This window comes from Bos javanicus, chromosome 1, assembly GCF_032452875.1.
Source record: "Bos javanicus breed banteng chromosome 1, ARS-OSU_banteng_1.0, whole genome shotgun sequence".
Taxonomy (NCBI): Eukaryota; Metazoa; Chordata; class Mammalia; order Artiodactyla; family Bovidae; genus Bos; species Bos javanicus.
The window spans coordinates 58,666,693-58,687,472 of NC_083868.1; the positions used below are offsets into that span (position 1 = coordinate 58,666,693).

Genomic DNA, 20,780 nt, shown 5'->3' on the forward strand with positions numbered 1-20,780 from the left:
ACCATTTATAAGTAGATTTTGCCTGTCATTCCATCCAGATTACAACTCCTAGCTTTCATACAATTGTGTATACATTTAGAGACAAATGCAATACACAACAATTACTAAGAAGGCCGGAATAATAATCTACATAAACGCCAACATTTTCAGAGAAATTTAAAGATACTTATGACTGATCAACAAAGATTTATGATACCTAATTGGCAAAGGGGTAGCAAGATTTTTATATTCTGCTGGCAGGGATGTTAGCACGTAGATAGATATTGTGTCTCCCACAATATCTCTGGAAGACAATCTAGCACTATGTATTGAGAAGCCTAAAAAGAACACCTTCATCAAAGCAACCCCACTGTAGGAATTTACTCTAAGAAAATAATCAAAACATGCAAAAATCATGGGTATTCTATTCACTTGACACAGGGACCACAGACGGGGTGGTAATCAAATGCAGATTACAGGAACCACCCACTTCCACCAGGAGCCTCACCCCTGCCCCATCCCCACCAACTCCCACCACACACAGACACGTTCAGAAGCAGAATCTCTGGAAATGCAACACGGGAATCTACGTTTTGAAAGCAAAACAAAACCAACCAACCAAAACAAACCCCAGCTTGAAAACTACTTATCCAAAACACAAAACACACAAAAAACCTTACTTATCAAAAACAGTAGCACTGCTAAGAAACTATACTTAACTAAAACAACTGGTTCCATGGGAAAAAGACTAAAAGTTTTGGGACTCACAGTAATAAAGTTGTTTTGCCTATAATGAAAGTGAAAGTCACTCAATCTTGTCCAACTCTTTGAGACCCCCATGGACTACACAGTCCATGGAATTCTCCAGGCCAGAATACTGGAGTGTGTAGCCATTCCATTCTCCAGGGGATTTTCCCAACCCAGGGATCGAACCCAGGTCTCCCACATGGCAGGCAGATTCTTTACCAGCTGAGCCACAAGGGAAGCCCAAGAATACTGGAGTGGGTAGCCTATCCCTTCTCCAGTGGATCTTCTTGAGCCAGGAATTGAACTGGAGTCTGGTCTCCTACAGTGCAGGCGAATTTTTTGCCAACTCAATTATCAGAGAAGCACAACCTGTCAACAAATGAAATTTTTAGGAGCTCAAGTCAATCTCAGCACCACAAGCTAAACACTGATCAACAGTGACAAGACAAACCTAAAATCTTAATAGTAGGTGGTAAAAAGATTTACAGAAAACAATGTCAAATCAAACATTGAATTCAAAAATAAACAAATGAATTCAAAAATAAACAAAACAATCCTGGACCAACCAAACTAGAAAATGATGGAGGTCCTACTGCTAGGTGCTAGTTCCAGATCACAGTGACATTAGTCAATAGTAGGAAAATGCAAACAGTGCACCTTAATTAATCATTTACATCATATGCAAAGAGGTTTTGAAAACTCTGTTGGAGAAATGACTAAATAAAAAGGTTAATCATTGCACTTTTATAATGACTTAAAAAAAGGAAAAGAAAAAAATCTGAGTGTCCACCGTTAAGAGGACAGGTTAATTAAATACCGCATGATACATTTATACTACTAGCACAGAAAAATACTGATATATTATTTTCTGGGGGGGAATATATGTATGTGTGTATCTTTTCCCAACTTTTGTTAACATATAGAAACATGTTTGTGCTGAGAACTGTAGATAATTTTGATAATAATATTCTCTGAAATATTATAACAAAAAGAACCTGATTACAGACCATTATGCTCATTTGGAACATTAGTCTTTCTAACTCAATTATTTCATTTTTATGGTACCGATTTTTATTGTTCACTATGACTGACCACACTTGTATATCTGGCAGGTGTTAAAATGTAAGCACACTGAATTTCTTAGCAACCACACAAAATTTTAAGATGCAGACATTCCAGTAAAAAACACAGTCTACTCTTTTAAGGATTCCTTTCATTTAGTTAATTAACACATCAACTTTTTATTTTGGTGAGAAAATTTAAGTTCTACTGTTGCTTAAAATTCTCCAAGCCAGGCTTCAGCAATATGTGAACCGTGAACTTCCTGATGTGCAAGCTGGTTTTAGAAAAGGCAGAGGAACCAGAGATCAAATTGCCAACATCCGCTGGATCATGGAAAAAGCAAGAGAGTTCCAGAAAAACATCTATTTCTGCTTTACTGACTATGCCAAAGCCTTTGACTGTGTGGATCACAAGAAACTGTGGAAAATTCTTCAAGAGATGGGAATACCAGACCACCTGATCTGCCTCTTGAGAAATCTGTATGCAGGTCAGGAAGCGACAATTAGAACTGGACATGGAACAACAGACTGGTTCCAAATAGGAAAAGGAGTTCGTCAAGGCTGTATATTGTCACCCTGCTTATTTAACTTACATGCAGAGTACAACATGAGAAACGCTGGACTGGAAGAAACACAAGCTGGAATCAAGACTGCCAGGAGAAATATCAATAACCTCAGATATGCAGATGACACCACCCTTATGGCAGAAAGTGAAGAGGAACTAAAAAGCCTCTTGATGAAAGTGAAAGTGGAGAGTGAAAAAGTTGGCTTAAAGCTCAACATTCAGAAAACGAAGATCATTGGCATCCGGTCCCACCACTTCATGGGAAATAGATGGGGAAACAGTGGAAACAGTGTCAGACTTTATTTTTCTGGGCTCCAAAATCACTACAGATGGTGACTGCAGCCATGAAATTAAAAGACGCTTACTCCTTGGAAGGAAAGTTATGACCAACCTAGATAGCATATTCAAAAGCAGAGACATTACTTTGCCAACAAAGGTCCGTCTAGTAAAGGCTATGGTTTTTCCTGTGGTCATGTACGGATGTGAGAGTCGGACTGTGAAGAAGGCTGAGCGCCGAAGAATTGATGCTTTTGAACTGTGGTGTTGGAGAAGACTCTGGAGAGTCCCTTGGACTGCAAGGAGATCCAACCAGTCCATTCTGAAGGAGATCAGCTCTGTGATTTCTTTGGAAGGACTGATGCTGAAGCTGAAACTCCAGTACTTTGGGTACCTCATGCCAAGAGTTGACTCATTGGAAAAAGACTCTGATGCTGGGAGGGATTGGGGGCAAGAGGAGAAGGGGAAGCGAGAGAATGACATGGCTGGATGGCATCACCGACTCGATGGACTTGAGTCTCAGTGAACTCCGGGAGTTGGTGATGGACAGGGAGGCCTGGCATGCTGCAATTCATGGGGTCGCAAAGAGTCGGACACGACTGAGCGACTGATCTGATCTGATCTGATAGTGTTATCAATTATATTTTAGATTCTCTGAGGTTATTCACCTTATAGCTGAAAGTTTGTACCCATTCACCAACCTGGCAATCACTTTCCTACAGTTTGTATCAGCATGACACTTTTCTTTTTTAAAGAGTCCACATACAAGTGATACTATCCAGTATTTGTCTTTATCTGGCTTATTTCACTTAGCCAAATATTACTCTTCAGTATTGTACTACAGACTGAGTGCAGTAATTTATTTTAAATATAAGACAGGTTATATTGATTACATTTAGAACACACTAAAAACAACTCCAGGGAAATTTCCTGGTGGTCCAATGGTTAAGGCGCCACAGTTTCATTGCAGGGGGCACAGGTCTGATCCCTGGCTGGGGAACTAACATCCTGCATGCTGTGCAGAACAGCAAAAAGAAAAATCTCCATTGCTCTTAAAAGCCAGTCTCTGTATTTTACGTGATTGCAAATTCACATTATGAACTCTAATAGTAGACAACAATGAAGGAAAACTTCAGAATCCATGAAGTCAAGCTTCTAGATAACAACTTTAAAGAACTTGAGTTTTTAGAGTTTAAGAATTTCTAGGTAATTACCATGCAGATGGTGACTGCGGCCATGAATTTAAAAGACACTTACTCCTTGGAAGAAAAACTATGATAAACTTAGACAGTGTATTAAAAAGTAGGGACATTATTTTACCAACAAAGGTCCATATAGTCAAAGCTATGGTTTTTCCAGTAGTCATATATGGATGTGAGACTTGGACTATAAAGAGAGCTGAGCACCGAAGAACTGATGCTTTTAAAACTGTGGGGTTGGAGAAGACTCTTGAGAGTCCCTTGGACAGCAAGATCAACCCAGTCTATCCTAAAGGAAATCAGTCCTGAAAATTCATTGGAAGGACTGATGCTGAAGCTCCAATACTTTGGCCACCTGCTGGGAAGAACTGACTCATTAGAAAAGACCCCGATGCTGGGAAAGACTGAAGACAAGAGAAGGGGACAACAGAGGATGAGATGGTTGGATGGCATTACTGACTTGATGGACATGAGTTTGAGCAAGCTCCAGGAGATGGTGACAGACAGGGAAGCCTGGCGTGCTGCAGTCCGTGGGGTTGCAAAGGGCTGGACATGACTGAGCGACTGAACTGAATTGAACCATGCTTCATGATTATAAATAAATTTTTTAAAAGATAATAACCAGGTACTGTGTGATTTCATACAGAAGAAAAAGGTGGCTGTGGTGCAGTGTGATAGACTGAAACTAATAAAAGGTAACTACTAAAAAAGTTTCCATCAGGGTGGGCAGTCATGACTGAACATAGAACTTTCCTTAGTGGTCCAGTGGTGAAGAATCCACCCGCCAATGCAGGGGGCACAGGTTCAATCCCTGGTCCCAGAAGATTCCACATGCCCTGGGGCAACTAAGCCTGGTGCCACAACTCTGAGCCCATGTGCCATGAAGCCCATGCTCTCCAACAAGAGAAGCCACTGCACTGCAACTAGATAAGCCCTGGTTCAGTCCAACTAGAAAAAGCCCCTATGCAGCAATAAAGACTCAGTGCAGTAAAGAAATAAACCTTTAAAAAAAGAATAATACAGAATACAATTTAACTTATATGCAGAGTACATCATGACAAACGCTGGGCTGGAGGAAGCACAAGCTAGAATCAAGAATGCCAGGAGAAATATCAATAACCTCATATATGCAGATAACACCATGCTTATGGCAGAAAATGAAGAAGAACTAAAGAGCCTTTTGACGAAAGTGAAAGAGGAGAGTGAAAAATTGGCTTAAAGCTGAACATTCAGAAAACTAAGATCATGGCATCTGGTCCCATCACTTCATGGCAAATAGATGGGGAAACAGTGGAAAGAGTGGCTGACTTTATTTTTCTGGGCTCCAAAATCACTGCAGATTGTGACTGCAGCCATGAAATTAAAACACACTTAATTCCTTGGAAGGAAAGTTATGACCAACCTAGACAGAATATTAAAAAGCAACAAAGGTCCGTCTAGTCAAAGCTTTGGTTTTTCCAGTGGTCATGTATGGATGTGAGAGTTGGACTATAAAGACAGCTGAGCACCGAAGAATTAATGCTTTTGAACTGTGGTGTTGGAGAAGACTCTTGAGAGTCCCCTGGACTGCAAGGAGATCCAATCAGTCCATCCTAAAGGAGATCAGTCCTGGGTATTCATTGGAGGGACTGATGCTGAAGCTGAAACTCCAATACTGTGGCCACTTGATGCGAAGAGCGGACTCATTGGAAAAGACCCTGATGCTGGGAAAGATTGAGAGCAGGAGGAGAAGGGGACGACAGGATGAGATGGTTGGATGGCATCACTGAGTCAATGGACATGGATGTGGGTGGACTCCGGGAGTTGGTGATGGACAGGGAGGCCAGGTGTGCTACAGTTCATGGAGTCGCAGAGTCAGACACGACTGAGCGACTGAACTGAATCATTAGGGAATACACACCTTAATCTTTCCCTGCCTAATTTAAATCCAGCACCACAGAAATGAGTTAGGTGTATAGTCTTCCAATATTCCTCTCTGCACATACACACTAACAAATGTTTAAGAAAGAAATTAATCAAGTTTGATTTTTTAAATTGAAGTATAGTTGATTTACCATGTTGTACCAATATCTGCTGTACAATAAAGTGACTCACATATATACATTCTTTTTTAAATATTCTTTTCCATTATGTTTATCCAAGGAGATAGGATATAGTTACATGTGCTATACAATAGGACTGTGTTGTTTATAATCAATTCTTATCATTACCAGACTGTCAGCATATGGGAGAAACAGAATCGCAAAATGTCTATTAAATGTAATTTTGTCAGCAAAATTCACCTTCAAATACAATTTAACTCTGTTGAACATGATATTCTGATTGAAATGGAACACTTCTGTAATCCTGATCAACTAGTTCCAAATTATTCCAAGATGTAGATATTCTAAATATATCATAGTAGTATCAACTTATAAATTAAGTAAAGAATGTGTAGTATCAATGGCATAAACAGAGCTATGTAGAAATGTCAAGTAATTAGAACACTATTTGGCTGTAAACAACCAAAAAAGCTTTTAAAAGTCTGAAAAAATAAGATCCAAAAATTAGTAGCTTTAAAAATTTTTTGCAATCGAAGAAAAATAGAGCTTTTAAGAATTCCATCTGTGAATCTAAAATTTTCTACAGTTCTTAAGAATGTAGTAAGTTATCTATTAAAACATAAATCAGGTCCATTTCAGTAAATATTTCAGCATCTATGTGCTAACACCTGGAATGCAAAGGAGTTTACATCTAGTAGAAAATACAGGTATGTAAAAACAGTGTGATAGTAATAGCAAACACATCAGATCAGTTTTGTTCAGGTGCATCCGACTCTTTGCCACTCCATGGACAGCAGCATGCCAGGAATCCCTGTCCATCACCAACTCCCGGAGCTTGCTCAAACTCAGGTCCACTGAGTTGGTGATACCATCCAACCATCTTATCCTCTGTCATCCCCTTCTCCCCCTGCCTTCAATCTTTCCCAGCATCAGGGTCTTTTCTAATGAGTCAATTTTCCCCATCAGGTGCATATGTATATAAAATATAAAATACTAGAATGGAAGTGATCTTGGGAAAGGTAATGGAGGATGACCATAAGTTTGTTTTGTGGGAGGGCAAGAACTGCAAAATATATCCATGTACAAGGGCAAACGAGAAGCCCCAGCAAGACAGTAGAAGGGGGGGGTGAATCGCATTTACAATCAAATCCCATACCCGCCAGAGACACTCGGAGGGCTTAAGCAAAACCTTGTGTATGCGCACCAGGAGACTCCACAGAGACTGAGAAAGACCTGCCTTTGAGGGTTTGAGTGTCTTCTGTGGAGGTACGGGTCAGCAGTGGCCTGCTGCAGGGGCAGGGGCTCTGGGTGCAGCAGACCTGGGTATGGCATAAGCCCTCTTGAAGGAGGTCGTCATTCACCCCACTATAGAGCCGCTAGAACTTAACACCAGACTGGGGAAACACAGTCTTGGAGGGCACAAACAGAACCTTGTGTGCACCAGGACCCAGGAGAAAGGAGCAGTGATCCCACAAGAGACTGACCCAGACTTGCCAAGTCAGTGTCCGCTAGTCTCCAGCGGAGGCCTGGGTTGGTGGTGGCCTGCTGCAGGGTGAGGGGCACTGAGTGTGGCAGTGCCAGCAGGTCACCATTATCCACATTACCTCCATCATAGTTTGGCCTCAGGTCAAACAACAAGGAGGGAATATAGGCCCTCCCAACAACAGAAAATTGGACTGAAGATTTACTGGAAATGGCTCCGCCCATCAGAACAAGACCCAGTAACCCTCTCAGTCTGTCTCTCCCATCAGGAAGCTTCCACTAGCCTCTTATCTTTATCCATCAGACCTCAGACAGACTGAAAACCACAATCACAGAAAACCAATCTGATGACATGGACCACAGCCTTGTCTAACTCAATTAAACTCTGAGCCATGCCCTGTAGGGCCACCCAAGACAGACGTGTCATGGTGGAGAGTTCTGACAAAAAGTGGTCCACTGGAGAAGGGAATGGCAAAACCATTTCAGTAATCTTGCCCTGAGAACCCCATGAACAGTATGAAAAGGCAAAAAGATAGGATACTGAAAGATAAACTCCCCAGGTCAGTAGGTGCCCAATATGCTACTGGAGAAGAGTGGAGAAATAATTCCAGAAAGAATGAAGAGACGGAGCCAAAGCAAAAACAACACCCAGCTGTGGATGGTAATGGAAATCAAATCCGATGCTGTAAAGAGCAAAACCAGAAATGTTAGGTCCGTGAATCAAGGCAAACTGGAAGTGGTCAAACAGAAGATGGCAAGAGTGAACACAGACATTTTAGGAATCTGTGAACTAAAATGGACTGGAATGGGTGAATTTAACTCAGATGACCACTATATCTACTACTATGGGCAAGAATCCCTTAGAAGAAATGGAGCAGCCATCACAGTCAACAAGAGAGTCTCAAAAGCAGTACTTATGCAATCTCAAAAACGACAGAATAAAAAAAAAAAAAAAGACAGAATAATATCTGTTCATTTCCAAGGCAAACAATTTGACATCACAGTAATCCAAGTCTGTGACCCAACCAGTAATGTTGAAGAAGCTGAACGGTTCTGTGAAGACCTATAACACCTTCTAGAACTAATATCCAAAAAAGATGTCCTTTTCATCATAGAGGACTGGAATGCAAAAATAAGGGAGTCAAGAAATACCCTGAGTAACAGGCAAATTTGGCCTTGGAGTACAGAATGAAACAGGCCAAAGGCTAACAGAGTTTTGCCAAGAGAATGTGCTGGTCATAGCAAACACGCTCTTCCAACAACACAAGAGAAGACTCTACACATGGGCATCACCAGATGATCAATACTGAAATCAGACTGATTACACTCTTTGCAGCCAAAGATGGAGAAGCTCTATACAGTCAGCAAAAACAAGACCGGGAGCTGACTGTGGCTCAGAGCATGAACTCCTTATTGCCAAATTCAGACTTAAATTGAAGAAGTAGGGGAAAGCGCTAGACCACTCAGGTATGACCTAACTGAAATCTCTTAGGATTATACAGTGGAAGTGACAAATAGATTCAAGGGATTAGATCTGTTAGACAGAGTGCCTGATGAACTATGGACAGAGCTTTGTGACACTGTATAGGAGGCAGGGATAAAGAGCATCCCCAAGAAAAAGAAATGCAAAAAGGCAAAATGGATGTCTGAGGAGGCCTTACAAATAGCTGTGAAAAGAAGAGAAGCAAAAGGCAAAGGAGAAAAGGAAAGATATACCCATTTGAATGCAGAGTTCCAAAGAAGAGCAAGGAGAGATAAGAAAGCCTCCCTCAGTGATCAATGCAAAAAAATAGCGGAAAACAACAGAATAGGAAACAAGAATGGGAAAGACTAGAGATCTCTTCAAGAAAATTAGAAACACCAAGGGAACATTTCATGCAAAGATGGGAAAAATAAACGACATAAATGGTATGGACCTAACAGAAGCAAAGATATTAAGAAGAGGTGGCAAGAATACACAGAGGAACTATACAGAAAAGATCTTCATGACCTAGAGAACCACAATGGTGTGATCACTCATCTAGAGCCAGACATCCTGGAATGCAAAGTCAAGTGGGCCTTAGGAAGCATCACTATGAGCAAAGCTAGTGGAGGTGATGGAATTCCAGTTGAGCTATCTCAAATCCTGAAAGATGATGCTGTGAAAGTGCTGCACTCAGTACATCAGCAAATTTGGGAAACTCAGCAGTGGCCATGGAGAAAGCAACGGCACCCCACTCCAGTACTCTTGCATGGAAAATACCATGGACGGAGGAGCCTGGTAGGCTGCAGTCCATGGGGTCGCTAAGAGTCGGACACGACTGAGCGACTTCACTTTCCATTTCACTTTCATGCATTGGAGAAGGCAATGGCACCCCACTCTAGTACTCTTGCCTGGGAAATCCCATGGATGGAGGAGCCTTGAAGGCTGCAGTCCATGGGGTCGCTGAGGGTTGGACACAACTGAGCGACTTCACTTTCACTTTCAGCAGTGGCCACAGGACTGAAAAAGGTCAAGTTTCATTCCAGTCCCAAAGAAAGGCAATGCCAAAGAATGTTTAAACTACCACACAATTGCACTCATCTCACATGCTAGCAGAGTAATGCTCAAAATTCTCCAAGCCAGGCTTCAACAGTATGTGAACTATGAACTTCCAGATGTTCAAGCTGGATTTAGAAAAGGCAGAGGAACCAGGGATTAAATTGCCAACACCCACTGGATCACAGAAAAAGCAGGTGAGTTCCAGAGAAACATCTACTTCTGCTTTGTTGACTATGCCAAAGCCTTTGACTGTGTGGATCACAATAGACTGTGGAAAATTCTGAAAGAGATGGGAATACCAGACGTCCTGACCTGCCTCCTGAGAAATCTGTATGCAGGTCAAGAAGCAACAGTTAGAACTGGACATGGAACAGACTGGTTCCAAACCAGGAAAAGAGTACGTCAAGGCTGTACATTGTCACCCTGCTTATTTAACGTATATGCAGAGTACATCATGAGAAACGCTGGGCTGGATGAAGCACAAGCTGGAATCAAGATTGCCGGGAGAAATACCAATAACCTCAGATATGCAGATGATACCACCCTTATGGCAGAAGCATAGAAGAACTAAACAGCCTCTTGATGAAAGTGAAAGAGGAGAGCGGAAAAGTTGGCTTAAAACTCAACATTAAAAAAACTAAGATCATGGCATCCAGGCCCATCACTTCATGGCAAATAGATGGGGAAACAATGCAAACAGTAAGAGACTTTATTTTTCTGGGCTCCAAAATCACTGCAGATGGTGACTACAGCCATGATATTAAAAGATGCTTACTCCTTAGAAGAAAAGTTATGGCCAACCTAGATGGCATATTAAAAAGCAGAGACCTTATTTTGCCAACAAAGGTCTGTCTAGTCAAGGCTATGGTTTTTCCAGTAGTCATGTACGGATGTGAGAGTTGGACTATAAGGAAAGCTGGGCATCAAAGAATTGATGCTTTTGAACTGTGGTCGTGAAGATACACTTGAAAGTCCCTTAGACATCAAGATCTAACCAATCCATCCTAAAGAAAATCAGTCCTGAATATTCATTGCAAGGACTAATGCTGAAGCTCCAATACTTTGGCCACCTGACGTAAAGAACTGACTCATTTGAAAAGACCCTGGTGCTGGGAAAGGTTGAAGGCGGAGGAGAAAGGGATGACAGAGGATGAGATGGCTGGATGGTATCACTGACTTGATGGACATAACTTTAAGCAAGCTACAGGAGTTGGTGATGGACAGGGAAGCCTGGCGTGCTGCAGTCCCCGGGGTCACAAAGAATCAGACATGACTGAGTGACCAAACTGAAGGAGACAGTAGAACATCAACAAAGAGAAATCATGTATTCCCCAAACCCCACACAGTTTGCTATAGTAAAACAAAGTATGCTTTTATGTAATAAACATGGAAGCTGGGGTTGAAGAGGAAGCAGAACCAATTTTATAAGGGCTTTGCACATCGAGTCCGTATTCCTCGTGTTCTCTACCTACCTTTTCTTGGTGACTTCAATCCATATATAGTCCTATGAATTTAATGCTGCCAACCCAATTTCTGTCTCTTCCTAGAACTCACTCCTATATGCAAAAGCATCTCTAGCAGACACTTCAAATTAAACATATCCAAAAATAAATATCTGATCTTACCCAGGAAATCTGCTTCACCTGCAATTTGCCCTCAGTTGGTGGCCTTTCCATCCTTGGTTGAAAGTTATTTTGTCACCCCCATTTAAGTCAGTTTAAATGATATACCAGGAAGTCTTACCCTGACACAGCCTTCTCCACCCTTACAGTATCTTTGATAGGTTTTCTTATCTTGACTGGCATCAAAGACAGTTTGGAAGTGTTTCACTTCTTCTTGCTCTATTTTCAAGTTATGTTATTAAGAGCACTTAATTTGGGACTGTTATGAGTTGGTGAATCAATAATCCTTTTATCATTTTCAAATGCCCACCTTTTTGATGTAATATTGCTCGTCTTACAGTCTACTTCGCTTATCAATAGAGAAACACTGCCTTCTTGTAATCAATGTTGCATAGTGTATTTTCTACCACTCTTTGAACTTCTGTGTTCCTTATCTTCTTGTGAACAGCATATGCCTAAGTCTTGTTCCTTTAATCTGATAATGAGAGCATTCAGTCTGTTCAGATTTAATATAAGTATTGTTGTAGTCTATTCAAGTCTATCAGTTTGCAGTTTCCTAATCTATATAAACTATTAGTTGTTCCCTTATTTTTCCAGGCTTTTTGAGGATAAATTTGCTTAGGGAAAAAAAAAATTCCTTAGATTAAAAAAAAATTCACATAAAAATTTTTTTAATTCTATTTTTTTTTCCTTTGGTTACATCGCACAGTTTACAGGATCTTAGTTCCCCAACCAGAGATTGAACCTGAGCCCAAAGGAGTGAAAGCACCAAGCTCTAACCACTAGGGTGCCAAGCAATTCCCTATAGAAAATTAACTTTAGGCATATGGTTCTGAGCTTTGAAAAATATGTAGTCACCAAACTACCACTCGATCATCAAGAAACAATGATTCTATCACCCCAAAAGTCTCCCACATGACCTTTTGCAGTTTCACTCTACCACCACTCCCAGGAAGCCATTTATGTTTTGTTCCCCATAGTTTTGCCTGAGTCATCACATAAACGGAATCACAATACACAGTCATTTGCATGGCTTCTTTCATTCAGCATAATGCCTTTGAGATTCACCACACTATTATCATCAACAGTTCATTCCTATACAGGTGGAGTACAAGTTTATACTTTTATTGAAGAGCATTTGGGTGTTTCTAGTTTTGGGAGATTATAAAGTTGCTACAATTTCTGTACAGATTCTTGTGTGAATATAAGTTTTTCTTTCTCCTAAATATGTAGGAGTAGGGGTGCTGGCTTATTAGCTAAGTATACAAGAGTTCTGCATTTAAATTAGCATTTGGCACTATGAACCTTTAAAATTTATCCCTAATAGATTGGTAGTGACATTTCATTGTGGTTCTAATTTGCATATCCCTAAATAATGGTGAACATCTTTTCGTGTACTTCTTTGCCACTGATGTATCTTCTACGGTAAAGGAGATGTTGCGATCTATTACTCAAAAAACTGGGTTTGAAATATTGAGATTTAAGTTACTATGAATACAGGTCCTTTGCAAGTTATGTGTGTTGCAGAAGATTTATCTCAGCTGTGGCTTTTTTCATTTTCTTAGCAGTGTTTTTTACACAGCAGAAGGTATACATTTTGAAGAAATTCTGTGGATCATACTTTTCAGGGTCATATCTAACAAATCTTTGTCTGACCCAAGGTCATTTAGATTTTTGTTTTCTTCAAGAAGTTTTATTACATTTAGGTGTATGAACCCAATCCCTGTACATTGTTCTTGTTTTTCTCTTAAACAGCCTTCTTGAAGTATGATTTACATAGTATAAAATTCACCTACTTTAAGTGTACAATTCAAGGGTTTTAATTTTTAATAATAGAGTTGTGACCCTAACAATATTGAGTCTTCCTGCCCACGCACAGGGTATATGTCTCCATTTACTGACCTTTTTTCACGCTTGTCAGCAATGTTTAGTAGTTTTCAGTGTGCGGGTTTTTTACATCTTTGGTCAGGTTTGTCCCTAAGTATTTCACTTTTTTGATGCTTCTGTAAATGCTTTTTTTAAAAAAATTCATTTTGGCCGCACTGTGTCTTGTGTAGCGGGTGGAAACTATGACCTTTGCTGCAGCATTCGGGCTCTAGTTCCCTAACCAGGGATAAAACCCAGGCCCCTTGCATTAGGAGCACAGAGTCTTAGTCACTGAACCAACAGGGAATCCCAATGGTATTTTGTTTTAATGTTAATTTTCAGTAGTTTGTTGCTTGGTATATGGAAACACAATTTCCTGCTGTAAGGATGTGAAGTATCTTAAATACTCAATGTATAATAAAGTCTAACAAAAAACTCTTTATATAGAGTTGTTAAACCATCCTCTCAATTTAGCTTTAGAGCATTCATGTCATACCCCTCAAATCTTTCACGCACAGTGAGATAAATCCCCTTACCTACTCCAAGACAGCCACTAAATTCACCTTCTTTCTCAAGACTTAACCATTTCTGAACATTTCATATAACGTGATCTTTTGAACTAGACTTCTTTCACACAGCATGTTTCTGAGGTTCAACTATATTCCAGTTTGTCAGTAGCTGAATAGTATTTCATTGTATGAATATATCACATTTTTGTTTATCCATTTACCACTTGCTGGGATTTTAACTGTATTTACTTCATGGCTATTATAAACAATGCTGCTCTGAATACTGCATACAAATCTGTATGCAGACATATATGTCATCTTTTTTCTGGTGGATACCTAAAAGTGGGACTGCTAGGTCGTACGTATGGCAAATATGTTTTACTTTTTAAAGCGACTGCCTGTGGTAGGCAGATGACACCCAGAGGCTGTCTAATCCCAGGAACCTTTAATATGTTATCTTATATGAAAAATGAACTTTGCGGATGTAAGAACCTGAGACAGGTAAATTAACCAGGACTATTTGGTTGGGCCCTCTGTAATCACACAGATTTAGGAATCAGAGAAGATGTGACAAGCAGAGACAAGAGAGATTTAAAGATGCTATGCTGCTGGCTTTGAAGATGAACCATGAACCAAGGCATACAGGTAGTCCACAGAAGTTGAAAAGGCGAGAAAACATTATCTTAGGCCTTTGGAAGAAACACAGATCTATTGTATCAGTTTCTTAGAACTGCACAAACTCAGTGGCTTAAAACAACAGAAATGTATTTTCTCAAAGTTCTGGATGCCAGAAGTCCAAAATCAGCGTGTCAGTAGGGCCATGCCCTCTAGGCTCTGGAGCAGAATCTTTCCTCACCTTTGGCAGCTTCTGGTGGCCTCAGATGTTTTTATGTCTGCCTCTATCTTTACATGATCTTCTGTGTGTATGTAGGCTCTCTTCTTATGAGGACATCAGGCCCCACCCTAATTGAGTATGACCCCATCTCAATTACATTTGCAAAGACCCTATTTCTAAATAAGGTCACATGCTGAGGTCCCAGGTAGACAGGAGTCATTATACCTACCAACACCTTGATATTAACACAGTGAAACCCATTTCAGACTTTTGATCTTAAGAACTAAGATGATACATCTGTGCTGTTTAAGTCACCAAGTTTGTGGTCATTTGCTACAGTCGTAAGGGAAAACTAACACCTTGTTAAACTGTTTCCCTAAGTGGCCACACCATTTACATTACTTCTAGTAGTGTATTAAGGTTCCAATTTCTCCACATCCTCATCAATGCTTTTTTACTGCGTTTCTGTTTATAGCTATTCTACGGTACAAAGTGATAATCTCATTGGATTTGCATTTCTCTAATCATGCTAAGCAATTTTTTTTTCCTTTGATTTGGTCATTAGCCACTGGTACATCTTCTTTGGTGAAATGTCTATTTAAATCTTTTGCCCATGATCTAGGACTTGGAATAAACCTAGAGTTTTTATTTTAGTTCATAAAAAAAAAAAATCCCATTTTAAAATTATCTTGCTGAGTTATAAGGATTGTTTACATATTCTGGGTATAAGTCCTTTATCACATACATAATCTGCAACTATTTTCTCTCAGTTCATAGCTTGTCTTTTCACTTTCTATGTACCATACTAATGTAAGTTGTTATTAATTGGGGATAGTGGGAATACAGGGAAAATGGGTCTGCATCACCTTCAGAAATATAAATCTAAAACCATAACCAAAACTATTCTAATAATTTTTTTTTTTAGAGGAGGAAGAACTGTCAGATTATAAAAGATGGTGAGATACTTCAGCCAACTGGGACATGTGGACCTTTATGGATTCTGACTTGAACAAGCCTAATACAGACTGGGTGTCAGATCATAATATGGTATATTATATTAGGTATAACAGTATTGTAGTTACTTACTAATGACATTATTTCTGATACTAAAACTCAGTAGAAAGCACTCAATGTCTAATTATTCTTTACTATTTTAAAGAACAAAAGGAGGCTAGAAGCTCAAACTTTTAACAGACTACTAAAACTTCTGTATTTCCAGCTGGAGCAAGCTGTTTTTGTAGAAGGGAAGCTGAATGAGAGGTAGATAAGAGCGAACCTTCCATTCTGGTAAAGACCTAATCTAAATTCAGCAATCTCTAGCCTGTCACAGCCTGTTTTTGGTGTAACTGGTTACATGGCCAGACAACCTCCCCATCCTGCCACATTGAAACTACCGTGGTCCCTCTGTTCCAAGACCCTTTGCTGCCCCGTGAGGAACCAGATTCAAGGAGGCTCAAGTTCCTTATATATAATGACACACTACACTTGGCCCTCTGTATAATACTGTCAAGTATTTTAAAGGTAAGAATAATCATTAAAAATATTTATATAACCATTCAAATGCTATCTAATGTGACTGGATGCAATGTTGTTAAGTAGATAAAAACAATTAGCAGAGAGAATGCACCTGAATTTTTTACATTATTCTAACTCCTAAGGAAAGAATTTTCTCTTTTAAGACATCACTTTGAGAGCTGTTTCCTGGAATATCAATGATGTATAATGCAGATCTTCTATTTATGGAAACAGATCACATTACCAAGAATGTCTGTAGTGGGAAGAAAATCTAAAAACTACCAGAAGTGAAAGAAAGTGAAAGTGTTAGTCGCTCAGTCATGTCTGACTTCTTGTGACTCCATGGGTTGTACCCCGCCAGGCTCCTCTGTCCATGGAATTCTCCAAGTAAGAAAACTGGAGCGAGTTGCCATTTCCTCCTCCAGGGGATCTACCCAACCCAGGGACTGAACCCACATCTCCTGAGTCTCCTGTACTGGCACCTGAATTTCAGAAGCAAAAGAACAGGAGCCCATAAAGATACCTGAGAAACAATCTTCAAGAGAGTTTAGGGATTAATCTGGAGAAGCAGTGTATGTGACGTAATTAGTATTGAGGAACTGTGACTCAACCTCAAATTGGCCTAATTCTGAAAGCTGGGTTTTTTAATCACTACATTACCTACTTACTTCAGATAAAATTTCAATATAATTTAACAACGTAAACGACTTTTAATGGATCAGTTTAAGACCTCTGCTCTGTAGATAAGCCCAAATTCCTGGCCTAAAAGGTAAATCAGCCACATGGCCTCATCTGTTTGAGTCAATAGTTTTTTGTTTTTCCTAATTAAGTTGGCTGCTAATTTTTAAGCCAGGAGATTTTCTACATAAAGCTTACATTTCTTGTTTAACACAATTACCTTATCTGCTTGGTGCCAGGTCCTGGGTTCCTGTTGGCACTAGAGTTTGCAACCCTAACTAAAAAACTGAAGACAGCTGTTATTAAAGAAACTATTATCTCAGCTCAAGTATTCACACGATATGTCATTTTTTGTTTTTCAAATCCATAACAAACTCTTAATACATCTCCATACCAAAGTTTTGAGACTAAGGATCTAAAGGGGTGGGGGCAGACTGACACTGCAACAAGCACCCACAGAAATGTGAACCAAATCCTTAGAACTGGAAAACACAGCTACTTGCCTCCTATTTTATAGAGCAGCACCACAAGATGAGCCTGTTACTCAGACAAATCTCATATGATCGGTGCACTTAGAATACAGTAGTAGGAAATCTTTACTCTTAGCTTAAAAAACAAGTGCTATGATAAAATGAAATAATCTGTGTAAAACATTTAGTAGCAACATCAGATAATAAGCACTTTAAATATTTCTAGCTTTTAAAGGTAATATTATGGCCATAATTATAAAACAAAATTTAGTGGCAATATTCTGAAAGGCCACAAGATGGAGGTATGACTACACAAAAGTGGGTCTTTTTGTACAAAGTCTGACTGCTAAAGTTACACAGCAACAAGAGAAAATGATGTACAGAGAAAGCTTAAAGTCTTTATACTTTAGATGGGTATTTAAGTGCACCTTGGCACAACATTTTAACTGGTCACCTAGTATGAAGAAGGGTTTGATCTGGAAGGGACCTCAGAATCCACTGACTCTAATCTCCTTCATTTTATAGATGACAGAACTGAAGCCCAGACAGATATGCCTGTAGCCAATTATCAATAAAGCCAGAATTAGGCCTATGTCTATGAATGTCATTATAGTGTAAAGTTAGCTACACTGTATGACTTTCCTCAAAGGAGTCATCTTTACTTCTCAAGGTTAAAAACACTTATCTAAGGTGTACTGATAAAGCAGCTTTGCATAAAATTTAAGTTTTCTAACAAGGATCAAAGTATGTCCATGATCCTTTGATAAAACATTTAAGGGGTTTAGAGGATAATTTTTTCTTAGCTAGCAGTAATCTGGTTCTAAACTCTTGCCTTCACGTAAATTACATGAAAGAGTGATTCCTCTAAAGTATAAATTCCTTGAACCTAAAAGTAAGCCCACTCAGCATTTATGAAAGCACAGCTTAAATACCAACTGTTCTGGAGGTCATCCTGCTGAGATTTCCACCTCATTTGAACTGTATCACCATTGTACTCTTCAAGGCACAGAACCTCCGCACTGCTATAACCATTTGTTTTTGAACCTAACCTGTACAAGACTTAGGGCAGAATCTCAACTACTTCACAGAATTGCTAATTTAATTTTAGAGTATCTAAGAATCTCCAAGACCTTAGTAAAACCGATGAGCTCTCATCTCATCTAGATTTTGGAGCAGTTTCTCAGTTTTGGCCCTACTGATATTTAGGGCTCAATAATCCTGTTGTGAGGTGCTTCACAGATCACTGTGGGATGCTTAGCAGCATTGCTAGCCCTACCCACTAGATGCCAATAACCATCCCCCCTACTGCGATGACTTATAAACGTCTCCAGACATTATCAGATGTCCAGAGTGGGATGGGAGTGGCCCCTGGTTGAGAGTCACTGTTCTAGAGGTTTAGCAGGTATCAAAACAGCAGCGGTGGGTGAATCAGTTCTCCAAGCTGTGTGACTACAAATATTAGATGTGTAAAAATCTCAGTAATTAATTGGTTGCATACTAGAAGCACTAAACACACACAGGGACATATATTCAAAGTTATACTGTAAAAAGAAAAAGATTATTCCTTGAAAAAATTTTCCATGGTTATCTGTATGTTCAACTAGGCGAGCTCCTTCCTAACTAGAGCTTTTCCCTTATTACTACCTAAATACTGATGTTTTGGACTTCCCTAGTAGTACAGTGTATAAGAATCTGCCTGCCAACGCAGGGAACATGAATTCAATCCCTGGTCCAGGAAGATTTCGCATGCTGCAGAGCAACTAAGCCCGTGAGCCAGAACTACTGAGCCTGTGTGCTGCCAACTACTGAAGTTCACATGCCTAGAGCCTGTGGCCCACAAGAGAAGCCACCATGTTGCTGCTGCTGCTGCTAAGTCGCTTCAGTCGTGTCCGACTCTGTGCGACCCCATGGACTGGAGCCTATCAGGCTCCTCCGTCCATAGGGATTTTCCAGGCAAGAGTACTGGAGCGGGGTGCCATTGCCTTCTCCGCACCATGTTGAGAAGCCCCTACACTGCAATGAAGAGTAGCCCTGCTTGCCACGACTAGAAGAAGCCCTCACACAGCAACAAAGACCCAGCACAACCAGAAATAAATAAAAGCTATGTCTACAGGAATCAAGAAGAACTGACTCATTGGAAAAGACCCTGATGCTGGGAATGATTGAAGGCAGGAGGAGAAGGGGACGACAGAAGATGAGATGGTTGGGTGGCATCACCGACTCAATGGACATGACTCTGAGCAAGCTCTAGGAGTTGGTGATGGACAGGAAAGCCTGGAGTGCTGCAGTCCATGGGGTTGCAAAGAGTCAGACATGACTGAGCAACTGAGCTGAACTGAACAGGAATCACAAATTCAACACGTCAAAAACTGAACTCATCATTCTCTATAGGAATCTGTTCTCTATGCATAGACTCATCATTCATCCAATACAGAAATCTAGCTTTAAATGTACTCTAACATTCCATTTTAATCCCTGTTGATTCTGCCTTCCAAATATCTTTATAACCTGTTCCTATACCCTTTCTCTTGCTAGTATGGTTCAGGCCATCATTTTAACCCATATCTTAATAGCCTAATAAGGAGAAAAAGTCTACAGCTAAGGAGACAAAAGCATCACAATGCAGTCAGAATAATCCTAAAACACAAATCTGACCATTTTACTTATCTACTTAAAATCTTTACAAAAAGTTGCACATAATCTACCAAATAAAATTCAAAGTAGCCCTTCATTGCCTACCTTTGGCCACTGGCTTAGCCTTGTCTCTGCCACCTCCCATTTTTTTTTTTTTTGGTTATACAAAACTACTCAAAAACCCCAGAACCCATTTGCTTTCTTTCTTGGCTCACCTCTGTATCTGTTTCATACTGTATTTATAGTTACATTAATAGACCATGGACACTATTTTAGATGAGGTTTATTGCCTGGCACATTGCCTTAACTGCCTCCACTGTAAAAGGTAATAGTGGCAAGGGGGAGAGATGGGAGAACAGGTTCCAAAAAGCAGACACAACAGAAAAATGAGAGCAGCTTAAAAGAGAACAATTCAAATATGATTCCCAAGTTTTGTTTCTTGGTATCATAGAAAGCTAGAATTGACAGAGACCAGAAATGGCAAACATATGACACATGTGCCATTAATAATCAATGATATCACTCCCTCCTCCACAGTCTGAGACCTCATAAAGCTACCAACAGATATGTAATACTGATAAGACAGTATCAACAGATTAGAACTGGCACAAGAATCTCTGGCCTTTCCTATTTAGGTTCAAGCTGTTCTCTTTAAAGAAAGAAATGAGAGAATTTCCTAGTAGTCCAGTGCTTAGGTACTGGGTTCAATCCCTGGTTGGGGAACTAAAGATTACACAAACTGCAAAAGAGACAAAGAAATGAAGGCCCGGAAGTTAAGA

At 39.9% G+C, this 20,780-nt stretch overlaps 1 protein-coding gene across 6 annotated transcripts in view; it reads right to left on the bottom strand.

Moving 5' to 3' along the window:
• Positions 1-20,780, bottom strand: part of NAA50 (N-alpha-acetyltransferase 50, NatE catalytic subunit) — a 32,748-nt gene that overhangs the window by 5,081 nt on the left and 6,887 nt on the right. For 3 of the 6 annotated variants that reach the window (XR_009738414.1, XR_009738413.1, XR_009738415.1), the window contains exon 2: positions 946-1,095. The exons of the other annotated variants lie outside the window; for them this stretch is intronic. The gene's annotated coding sequence lies outside the window, so the exon portion shown is untranslated. The remainder of the gene's footprint in view (positions 1-945; positions 1,096-20,780) is intronic. 6 annotated transcript variants of the gene reach the window in all.